The sequence below is a fragment of the Palaemon carinicauda genome, chromosome 29 (assembly GCF_036898095.1).
Source record: "Palaemon carinicauda isolate YSFRI2023 chromosome 29, ASM3689809v2, whole genome shotgun sequence".
NCBI lineage: Eukaryota > Metazoa > Arthropoda > Malacostraca > Decapoda > Palaemonidae > Palaemon > Palaemon carinicauda.
In genome coordinates, this window is record NC_090753.1 from 44,913,460 (window position 1) to 44,925,959 (window position 12,500).

Here is a 12,500-nt window from a genome sequence, read left to right on the forward strand (position 1 = left end):
AGGCAACAGTCAAACACCAAGAAACTGAACAAAGTGTAATAACAATAAATTAATACCTTAAGACTAAGACCTTAAAACTAAAATAACCTTGTACCACGTCATCTCAAAGACTTAAATGAACATACATGAAAATGTACAAGGAAATACTTAATCCTAACGGAACAAATTTAATTACAAGCAAAAACAAATACCAAAAACTTAATCACTAAGCATAAAGAATGTATGCAAAAGCTTATAACACTAAACATCAAGATTATGTTTTTAACTAGAACAGGCCCCAAAGACTATAACTTACTTCTAACAATAAACAATCATAAACATGGATGGGATAATTAACTTGAATAAACCTTAATCCTACCTACCTAACTAAATAATCAATACACACAAGACATATACGAAATTAGCAAAATTTCCCCTGAAAGAGAATCACGACAAGATACATCTGTTTATTAATATATGTATATCAAACCTTACGCCTCACCTATCATGGCCGAAACCAACACAACTCGTCTCTGAGCAAGTATAAAAGTGCAGTAGGTCAGCCACAATCAACCTAAGACGTCTACAAGGGCAATGTCCCTCCCCAATGAAAATAATTCTTGCAAACGAAGATACTCGAGGTTGCACGTAAAAGGGGAAAACCTCTTACCTATGGGATGGCTCCCTCCATGGCTCCTCAAGGGCTATTCAACCCCCGACGTATAATGCAGCACAAAGATCCTTGATCATGGCGAGATACGGCGAGGTACGGCAAGGTACAACGGAAGCAAATCCTACAGAGCTGGGGTCCTACGTCAGCCCCACCTCTACGTGCGCCCCTTGCATGAGAGGGGATACAAAAAAGCAAAGACGAGTCGCACGTGACTTACGTGCTTGCCAGCAAACATGTACGTGCTGACGTCAAGAAGAAAGACAGTCGCGAGTGACACTTTCCTCACTCACTAAATCATCAAAGCGAAGCAAATATAATTCCGTCGATGAAGAAGTCAAACTTAAATTTTGATAATATGGATTGCTGCAGCGTACGTCTTGTAGGGGAGAAAATATTGCCCGAACTAGCGTCCTGAACACTCGGCAATCCCACCACAACCCCGTCACTGACACCCTTCGTCCGATCCAACCAAAAGTAAAGAAAAAAAAAGTTAATAACAGTTGTTCAATAGTTAACAACTACTAAGGGGGAGGGGGTCACTGAACAAAAAGATGAGGTCCAACACTGATAATATACTGAAATAATAATAAATAATGTAACAGCATATAAAAACACACACACGGACATGACACCTCCCTCCTTCAAGAAAAAAAATATTCAAATTGAATAAATTTTTCAGGCAAGTAAATAACAAACAATGACAGACAAATTTTAAGAAATTTACCTTACTCGAAAAAAAAAACAAAAAAAAAACAAAGGGTATCTTACAACAAGACCAACACTACCTTAAAACTAATAACTAATCACTATGACAAATAGTATTACGCACTTCCAGGAATAAGATACAACCCACCTCCTGGCAATGTACCAGTATGTGGATCAAACTACACATTGAACATAAACTTCCAATAATCATTGACCAAAAATTTTCACATAAGAGGCAGACTTTAACCATCAATAAATCTAAACCTAGATTGTCCATAATCCGAGGAGCGGTCAACTTTTGGCCCTCCCTCAAAGTCCTCTGACTTCCTACAATAAACGTTCGGGGCAACAAAAAAGAAATACTGATGAATTAACGACAAATGAAACTTATTACTACATAATACACAAGGAGCGTGATCGGGACCAAGGTAACAGAGCAGTTATACAGACCTACATCCGAGATAGTGTGTCTGGGATGCAATTGTCCACTCCCTTAACATGCTTAATAACCAGAGGAAATTCTTGCAACCCAAGAGCCCACCTTAGAATCATTTGATTAGCGCCCTTCATACGCTCGATGAATATTAATGGGTTGTTGTCCGTCCAGATTTCTACTGGGGAGGAGAAATTGGTGACGTAGGGCTTGAAATGCACTAAGGTGCGGACCAGGCCTAGAGCTTCTTTCTCGATGGTAGAGTACTTTCTTTCCGCAGTCAGCAGCTTATGACTGTAGTAAGAAACTATACCATCTTTACCTCGTTGGAAGAGAACTCCGCCTATCCCCACGTCACTAGCATCCACAGCTATTATAAATGGCTCCTGAAAATTAGGGGAGGTTAATATGGGATTGGAAATGAACAAAGTTTCATTTTGAGAAAAGCCTTCTCATAATCCGCTGACCACATAAATTTTTTACCCTTTTTTAACAAGTCCATCAGAGGCTGAGAAAAGTCAAAGAAGTTCCGCACAAACCGCCTATAATATCGCAGCATTCCTAAAATCCGACGCACTTCTCTGACGTTACACGGTCTTTTCAATCCTACTATGGCATCCAGGTTAGCTCGTTTAGGAGTGACCGGCCCAAGACCTACCTCATGTCCTAAATAGCTAACCTTGGTCTTCCCAAACTCACATTTCTTCAAATTTACTACAAAACCATCCTCAAGTAAGACCTCAAATACCCGCTTCAAACGACCCACATGGGTCTCCCAATCCTTGCTGTGGACTACCAAGTCATCAATATAAATGTCAACACCATCTAAACCGCAAATAATTCTATTTATCAGCCTTTGGAAGGTACAAGCATCGTTCTTCAATCCAAAAGGCATGACTTTACACTCATACAACCCAAATGGAGTGGCAAAAGCTGAAATTTTTCTGGCTCAATCAGATAATGGAACCTGCTAGTACCCCTTCAACAAATCTAATTTGGTAATGAACTTGGAGGGTCCTATCTGATCGAGACAGTCGTCAATTCTGGGAAGAGGAAAAGAATCACTTTTAGTATGTACGTTGAACTTTCTATAGTCGACGCACATTCTAAACTCACCATCGGATTTATTTACTAGCACCACAGGAGAACTCCAAGGACTAATGGAGGGATGGATGAGGTTATGCTCCAACGTGTATTTTATTTCCTTCTCGACGAAAGCTCGTTTCTCTGGGTTCAGTCGATACGGACTCTGCCTCACTGGCAAAGCATCACCAATATCAACATCATGTTGGAGAGGACCAGTCTGCCGCGGAGAATTTTGCCATGAATTAGGGAAAAACATTATTAAATTTAATATATTTTCTCTTTGAGGTGCCTCCAGACGCTTCAACCCTGATTCTAATAACTCTAAACTTTGAAAGTTAGTATTAAGAGCATCTGCAGACACCTGACATAATTCATCCTCTTCAAAATAATCAACAAAGTCCAAAATAGTAGCTACCGACTCCAAAGGTACCCTCTTGGGTTCTACACTACCACAGGAATAAGATTTTAGACGGTTAATATGAAATACACGGCATTTCCTCCGAGTATCAGGTGCTTCAATTTCATTGTTGACCTCGGATAACTTCCTCAATACCCTCCAAGGCCCCTCAAATCTGGGCTCGAGAAAGTCACCGATACCTGTACCCAAAACCAAGACTAAATCACCTGGTTCGAAAGAACGTACCTTACATTTCTTATCATACTTAGCCTTCATTTTACCCTGGGCAGAGGCTAAATTCTCCTTGGCAAATATCCAAGCCACAGATAACTTACTTTTTAGGTTATCTAATACTTCATTTATGCTCTGATCAATCACTTCCCTGGACTCAAAGAACTTATGAAAAATCTCTAATGGGCCACGAATCTTGTGTCCAAAGACCAAATCAAACGGAGCAACACCTGTGGAGGAATTGGGAAGATTACGTATAGCAAAGAGAGCATAGGGAAGCCCCTTATCCCACTCCTCTCCTTGCACAAAACAATATTTTTTAACATTGACTTAAGGGTCTGGTTAAATCTTTCCACCACCCCCTAACTTTCCGGGTAATATGGCACACTGGTAAGGTGCTGAATGGCCAATTCAGCACACTTACTCCTAAAGATCTTACTTGTGAAATTCGAGCCACAGTCAGACTGAATCATACAAGGAAGACCAAACCTGGAAAAAAAATCTATTAAATTGTCAAATATTGCCCTAGATGTTATCTTCCACTTAGGGATTGCTTCCGGGTATCTGGAAGCCCTATCCATAATTGTCAAAACATACACAAAACCTGTTTTAGTACGGGGCAATGGACCATTTACATCAACTACTAATTCAGAAAATGGTTCACCTAACGAAGGAATTGGATGTAAGGGAGTCCTAGGAACCCCTTGATTAGGTTTCCCCATCACCTGACAGGTTTCAAAAATGGCAAAATATTTCTTTACCGAAGACTTCATCCCCGGCCACCAAAATCTCTTGATCACCTACTGAAAAGTTTTACCTATGCCAATGTGGCCAGCAAAAGGATATTCGTGAGCCAAACTCAAAACAGTCTCCCGATACTTGGTGGGAACAACCGTCTGTATGTTACTAGAGGCCGAGAGCGCCGGCCTAGTCAACGGACGGCCCAGGCGATACAACAGCCCCTCGTACACCACGAACCTAGACTTGGATAAGTCCTCCATTCCTCCAAGCTCAAAATCAAATTCATCCTTCTGAGCTTGAATAAAGGATTTTCGGTCACGATCGGGTTTCAACATCTTAAAAAACTATAAACTATTTCTACATGCTACTGACCCGGGCCCGTCTATGTCTACTTCAAAACTACTACAATTAATATCCGACTCAAGATCAACTTAAGCGTCTTTTTTAGCCGCAGCACGAGTAGTTACCGTCACTGGCCAAGCAGTGATAAATATAATTGGAAACACCTCATGTCCTTGAGTGTCTGTTCCCACATCATTCCCCAAAATGCTCTCGATCCCTGGGACTGGCAAACTGTCTACCATAGCCAGCTCAATATGGCCATTATATTCAGGGAAAGACACCTCTACCCGAATTAAAGGTGCCGATACTAAAGTTTCTGGGAATCCACCCAGAACGACATATTCACTTAAAAGAGAGCACAAGTTCATTAATGACCTAGCTAATACTAAGGACCTAGCTGACCCGGTATCCCTTAGAAAATTAAGATCTAATGAGCCAGAAGATGTCTTCAGCTTACCTTCATGTACATATTTATTAAAAGGTCACAAAGAAGGTTTAGTTTTATCTACTGGGGAAGATATGCCGTGATCGAAGGGATTATTGATGTTCTCCTTGTTAGTATGGGACCACACGCCATCTACTTTAGCTACCGTTAATACAGGAGACCGATTAGCGGGATTGGTGGGGTTCTGGCTTAAGTAATTCTTTCGGACAAAACATTGAGACTGGTGATGTCCCGGCTTCTTACACCAGAAACTGTTCCCGTGAAAAGTGCCTGTTTTTCCAGGAGTTACCTGCTTATTAGGGGGAGAAGAAAAGGTTTCATTAACCCTGGAACGGTACGGTGGGTCGTCCGCGACCCCGAGCGTGAAAAAAAAACAGGTTTTTCTCACGTGACTCACCCCCGTGACTGAATTTGTGGGTGATCGGCCTGCAGTAGGTGTCTCGCCTACACGCTCTAGTAGTGTCCAGATGTGCATTGCTGTAGCTGTACTCCTTCCCCGATTTCTGAGACGTGTCGGGGTCGAGCGCGACCGAGTTTACCCTTCTAAGGTAATTTACATAATTATCAAAGTTATTACGTATTATGAAATTGTCGTAGAATGGTGCAACTTGTATAGGTTATCAGTTGTGGAAAGTCTTGGTGGATTGTTTCGCTACCATGTGCATGATTTTTTTTTAGTTAAAATGTCGTTCATCACCACGAGGACCATTTTACCGCGAGTGCCCCTTTTTCATTTTTTTTCATTTTTTTGCCAAGTAATTTTTCCGTAAGATATTGCCGAATAGTATCGTAAAACTTTTGCTTTTTTAGTGTTGGAAAGTGTGTCTAGATGATCTGGCTACCCATGCGTGACTTTGTTTTTGTCAGATACGACGTAGTTATTGGTATATTGGGTATTTAACTGCGGTTGCCAATTTCTGTGTTTTCTCAATATTTGTAAAAATTTACTACATAGTAAGGAATTGTCGTATATTATTGATTTTTTTTCATGTTTATGTGTTAGAAAGTGTGCCTTGATGGTTGGGCTAACACGTGCATGTCTTTTTTTTTATCTGAGATGCCGTGTATTAGAATGTTGGGCATTTTACCGCGAGTGCCCCTTTTTCATTTTTTTTCATTTTTTTGCCAAGTCATTTTTCCATAAGATATTGCCAAATAGTGTCGTAAAACTTTTACTTTTTTAGTGTTGGAAAGTGTGTCTAGATGATCTGGCTACCCATGCGTGACTTTGTTTTTGTCAGATACGACGTAGTTATTGGTATATTGGGTATTTAACTGCGGTTGCCAATTTCTGTTTTTTTTTCAATATTTGTAAAAATTTACTACGTAGTAAGGAATTGCCGTATATTATTGATTTTTTTTTCCTGTTTATGTGTTAGAAAGTGTGCCTTGATGGTTGGGCTAACACGTGCATGTCTTTTTTTTTATCTGAGATTCCGTATATTAGAATGTTGGGCATTTTTCCGCGAGTGCCCCTTTTTATTTGTTTTGCCTTTTTTTGCTTAGTCATGTTACCGTAAGGAATTGGCAAGTAGTTTCGCAAAACTTATATTTTTATAGTGTTGGAAAGTGTTTCTAGATGATCTGGCTACCCATGCCTATTTTTTTTCAGCCAGATATAGCGTATATATAGGTATGTGTTCGATTTTCCTGTGATTGCCATTTTTTCGTTTTTTCCCATTTCTTTCAAAATTACTACGTACTAAGGAACTATCACAGAGTAATGATTCATTTAGATGTTTATTTGTCGGAAAATGTGCCTTGATGGTTTGCCTAGCACGTGGCTGAAATTTTTTTTTCTGAAATGCGTATAATAAAATAATGGCCATTTTTCCGCGAGTGCCCCTTTTTATTTGTTTTTCATTTTTTTACTTAGTCATGTTACCGTAAGGAATTGACAAGAAGTGTCGCAAAACTTATATTTTTATAGTGTTGGAAAGTGTTTCTAGATGATCTGGCTACCCATGCCTATCTTTTTTTTTTAGCCAGATATGGCGTATATATAGGTATGTGTTCGATTTTCCTGTGATTGCCATTTTTTCGTTTTTTCCCATTTCTTTCAGAATTACTACGTACTAAGGAACTATCACAGAGTAATGATTCATTTATATGTTTATTTGTCGGAAAATGTGCCTTGATGGTTTGCCTAGCACGTGGCTGAAATTTTTTTTTTTCTGAAATGCCGTATATTAGAATGATGGCCATTTTTCCGCGAGTGCTCCTTTTTATTTGTTTTGCATTTTTTTGCTTAGTCATGTTACCGTAAGGAATTGGCAAGTAGTGTCGCAAAACTTATAATTTTATAGTGTTGGAAAGTGTTTCTAGATGATCTGGCTACCCATGCCTATCTATTTTTTAGCCAGATATGGCGTATATATAGGTATGTGTTCGATTTTCCGGTGATTGCCATTTTTTCGTTTTTTCCCATTTCTTTCAAAATTACTACGTACTAAGGAACTATTACAGAGTAATGATTCATTTAGATGTTTATTTGTCGGAAAATGTGCCTTGATGGTTTGCCTAGTACGTGGCTGAAATTTTTTTTTTCTGAAATGCCGTATATTAGAATGATGGCCATTTTTCCGCGAGTGCCCCTTTTTATTTGTTTTGCATTTTTTTGCTTAGTCATGTTACCGTAAGGAATTGGCAAGTAGTGTCGCAAAACTTGTATTTTTATAGTGTTGGAAAGTGTTTCTAGATGATCTGGCTACCCATGCCTATCTTTATTTTTAGCCAGATATGGCGTATATATAGGTATGTGTTCGATTTTCCTGCGATTGCCACTTTTTCGTTTTTTCCCATTTCTTTCAAAATTACTACGTACTAAGGAACTATCACAGAGTAATGATTCCTCTAGATGTTTATTTGTCGGAAAATTCTGTTTACTTCTTTTTTGATTGAATATCATCAAATTGTTTTAGCTAAAATATTATATTGTTTTACATTTTTTTTTTCGATTTTATTTCCCTTCAAAAAATTTTTTTGGGGTTAGAATTTTAATTTTATAGTCGTAAAATAATCGACAATTATCCAGCAACCCACCATACAATTTTTATGCATATCCAAGAATAATTACATAAGTAAATAACACCTTGAAACTGACATACCCTTCCTACATTTCAAGTGGCAGATTAGGGAGTCTGAGTCAGTGTGGTTGGCGGCCATTTTGTGGACATATCCGAAGCGTAAGTTGCCCTATCTATATATATTCTTGTTCCCTATAGAATTTGTGATATTTTGGTATATTTTTACCTGCATAAATATCATATTATATATTGAATATTTGTATTTTTTTTACGAAATGTCTAAGTACTCAAAAAATTACCTTTAGATATGGCCCCTGATATAAATGTAATTTACAAAATAATGAAGATTTTTTACATATTTCTATTTTAGGATAACATATGTTTATTCCCTAAAAAAATTAGCCACTTCCTATTTTATTTGGGTACCCAAAAAAATTCATGAAATTTGGACAAATTTTTTTGGCCAAAAAAAGTTACCCTTTTTTTCTCATTTCCGATCTTCACCTCCATGGGTCTGACTTCATCCAAAATACATCAAGATGTGTCCTAAACATTCAAGAATCAATTCCTAAAAGGATTTGTGTATATATGTATAAACTTTTTTTTATGAATTTTTATGTAAGGTCTTTTTTTTTTACTTAATTTTTTAAAATATTTATAATAAATAGTTTTTCTGCAGATGAGTAGTATTTATCTTTAAAGTTGTTTTAAGCATTCATTGAAGTTTTTTTTTGGCAAAAGAAAAAAGGAGGTTACTGCAAAAACTGATTTTTCAAGAATTTTTTTTGGCGTCGGGGTCGCACGCGTCCGAGTATACCCTTAAAGGGGTGTCCGAGGAGCGTACCTATCCAGGGTTAAACGTCTTATTAGCCTGGTTATTACTCTTACACCAACTTCTACCCTGACTTGTTACTTTAGGAGGCCTGAAATGAGGAGAGGATAAATTAGTAAAACTAAGAATACTTGACCCAGCCTTATGGGTTAGAACAAACTCATCTGCAATTTGGGCTGCAGTGGCAAGATTAACAGCCTTCACCTCCTCTATGTGTAATTTCAGCTCCCCTCCACAAACTTTCTTGAATTCCTCAAGACACATGAGCTCTCTCAAGGATGAAAAAGTCCCATCCTGACGACTTTTCACCCAGTCGTCAAATTGTTCCTCCTTGAGACGAGCATATTCCACGAAGGTCATGGAAGGGGGCTTATTTACCGTCCTGAACTTCAACCGGTAAGTCTCAGGTACCAAATCGTATGCCTTAAGTACCAGAGACTTTACCTTATTATAGTCCTGGGCAATGCCTTCCTCTAAAGCATTATACACTCTTAAGGCTTTCCCTACCAGTCTGCACTAGATGAGAACTGTCCAAAATTCTCGAGGCCAAACCAGACGAGTTGCAACCCTTTCAAAGGCCTTAAAGAATTTGGGAACGTTATTCTCCTCGAAAATAGGGACTAGCTTCAATGCAGCACCTATATTAAATTTGTCCTGGTTCAGCATATTAGGAAAACTAACTTGATGAGACCCTGCTTGGCACCTAGCCAACTCAATTTTCAACCTAATAATCTCAAGCTCATGTTTCTTGATCCTTCCACTCTCCTCGTGCTCCAGTTTCAAAAGCTCTATCCACTTACAAATTAACTTATACTCCTCTCCTCCTGGACTTTGGTTAAAAAGAGTATGATTAATGATGTTTACTTGACTACCTCCGGATATAAAAGGATTAGTAGAGGTGTTGGGTTTTAAGGGAAAATTAGCTGGACCCTCATAAGCAGATACACCGGGGATGAATCCTCGAACAAAGATAAACCAGGATTAACACTTATATCCTCCTCTCTTTCCTCCTCGGACATGCCATCAGACACTCAGTCAGACTTGCCTTCAGAAGTTACCCCTTCCTTATCACTGGCATGTAAGGGCAACTTGGACACTACCAATTCTAGTATCTGAGTTAGACCTAACCAACGAGCACATTGCATCAAATAATTCTTATTCAGAACATGGACATACTGAGCACAATCTACGGACCCTAAAAAGGCACTTGGGTCAAAAACAACACTCTCCATTATGACACCAACTAATTTACAAAAACACACTTATATCAAACAATCACCGAAAGCTTCAGTGATGCTACAACACCACAATCTCTGTATGCACCCGCAAACTATCCTGTCACGGTCGCCACAATGTCATGACCCGATTTGGGTAGGCCGTAACCCAGATTCTTTGTTGGATATTAAATGAGATAGTTGGCGGTAAATATGCAAGTACAGAGAATGGGGAGGCAACAGTCAAACTCCAAGAAAATGAACAAAGTTTAATAACAATAAATCAATACCTTAAGACTAAAACCTTAAAACTCAAATAACCTTGTACCAAGTCATCTCAAAGACTTAAATGAACATACATGAAAATGTACAAGGAAATACTTAATCCTACAGGAACAAACTTAATTCCATGCAAAATAAATACCAAAAACTTAATCACTAAGCATAAAGAATGTATGCAAAAACTTATAACACTAAACATCAAGATTATATGCTCAACTAGAGTGGGCCCCAAAGATTATACCTTAATTCTAACAAAAAACAATCATAAACATGAATAGGATAATTAACGTGAATAAACCTTAATTCTACCTAACTAACTAAATAATCAATACACACAAGACATACACAAAATTAGCAAAATTTCCCCTGAAAGAGAATCGCGACAAAATACATTTATTTAATAATATGTATATATATCAAACCTTACGCCTCACCTATAACGGCAGAAACCAACACAACTTGTCTCTGAGTAAGTATAAAAGCGCAGTAGGTCAGCCACAATCAACTTAAGACGTCTACGAGGGCAAAGTCCCTCTCCAATGAAATTAATTCTTGCAAACGAAGAAACTCGAGGTTGCACGTAAAAGGGGAAAACCTCTTACCTATGGGATGGCTCCCTATATGGCTCCTCGCGGGCTATTCAACCCCCGATGTATAATGCAGCACAAAGATCCTTGATCATGGCAAGGTACGGCGAAGTATGGCAAGGTACAACGGAAGCAAATCCTACAGAGCTGGGGTCCTACGTCAGCCCCACCTCTATGTGCGCCCCTTGCACGAGAGGGGATACAAAAAAGCAAAGACGAGTTGCACCTGACTTACGTGCTTGCCAGCAAACATGTATGTGGCAACGTCAAGAAGAAAAGCAGTCGCGAGTGACACTTTCCTCACTCGCTAAATCATCAAAGCGAAGCAAATATAATTCCGTCGATGAAGAAGTCAAACTTTAATTGTGATAATATGGATCGCTGCAGCCTACGTCTTGTAGGGGAGAAAATATTGCCCGAACTAGCGTCCTGAACACTCGGCAATCTCACCACAACCCCATTGCTGACACCCTTAATCCAATCCAACTAAAAGTAAACAAAGCAAAAGTTAATAACAGTTGTTCAATAGTTAACAACTACTAAAGGGGGGGGGGGGGGGTCACTGAACAAAAAGATGAGCTCCAGCACTGATAATATACTGAAATAAAAATAAATATTGTAACAGCATATGAAAACACACGCACGTACGTGACACTCCCAATAATCTCCTGAGGCCTTAGTGCAAAAATCCACTAAATTTGTTGGAGATTGGTTCATTGTTATACCGTGACTCATGTCAATAGAGTAACACTGATATTACTAAACTGATATAGAGTCGGATTTTTATAAGCAATTTCAGGCTATTTGATTTCCAAATTTCACGTAACCTAGCCATTATCTGATTTACTTATTTTTAATTTTTCACTAAACTCTGATTCTAAATACCCTGCATAGGATATCCCAGTTCTTAAATACTTAAATGATTCTACCTCACTAATCCTTTCTCCTTCCAATGATATTTCATCTTCCATTGCATACTCCATTCTCATCATCTCTGTCTTTCTTTTATTTATCTTCAATCTAGTCTCGTGTGATATTTCATGCATTCGGGTAAGCAAGGCTTGCAAATCCTGTGTTGTTCTGCTAACAAGGATTGGATCATCTGCATACTCTAGGTCTGCTGAATTCCTATCACCAATCCAGTTCAGTCCTTCACCATCTCTAATTGTTCTATGCATTATAAAATCCATGAGAAGGATAAACAAGATAGGTGACAACACATTCCCTTGAAGTACTCCGCTGTTCACTGGAAATTCATGTGATAAGACTCCATTAATATTAACTTTGCACTTGCTATGCTCATATACAGACTTAATCAAATTTAGATGTTTAAGAGGAATTTCATAATAACAAAAAACTCTCCACAAAATTGGCCGGTGGACACTATCAAAGACAATTTCATTGTCCACAAATGCCATCAAAAGGATATATCTATATTTTACGTATTGCTGTGCAACGTCTCAAAAATTTGGTCACTGCAATTTCTACCTTTCTAAATCTTGCTTGTTCATCTCTCAGCTTTTCATC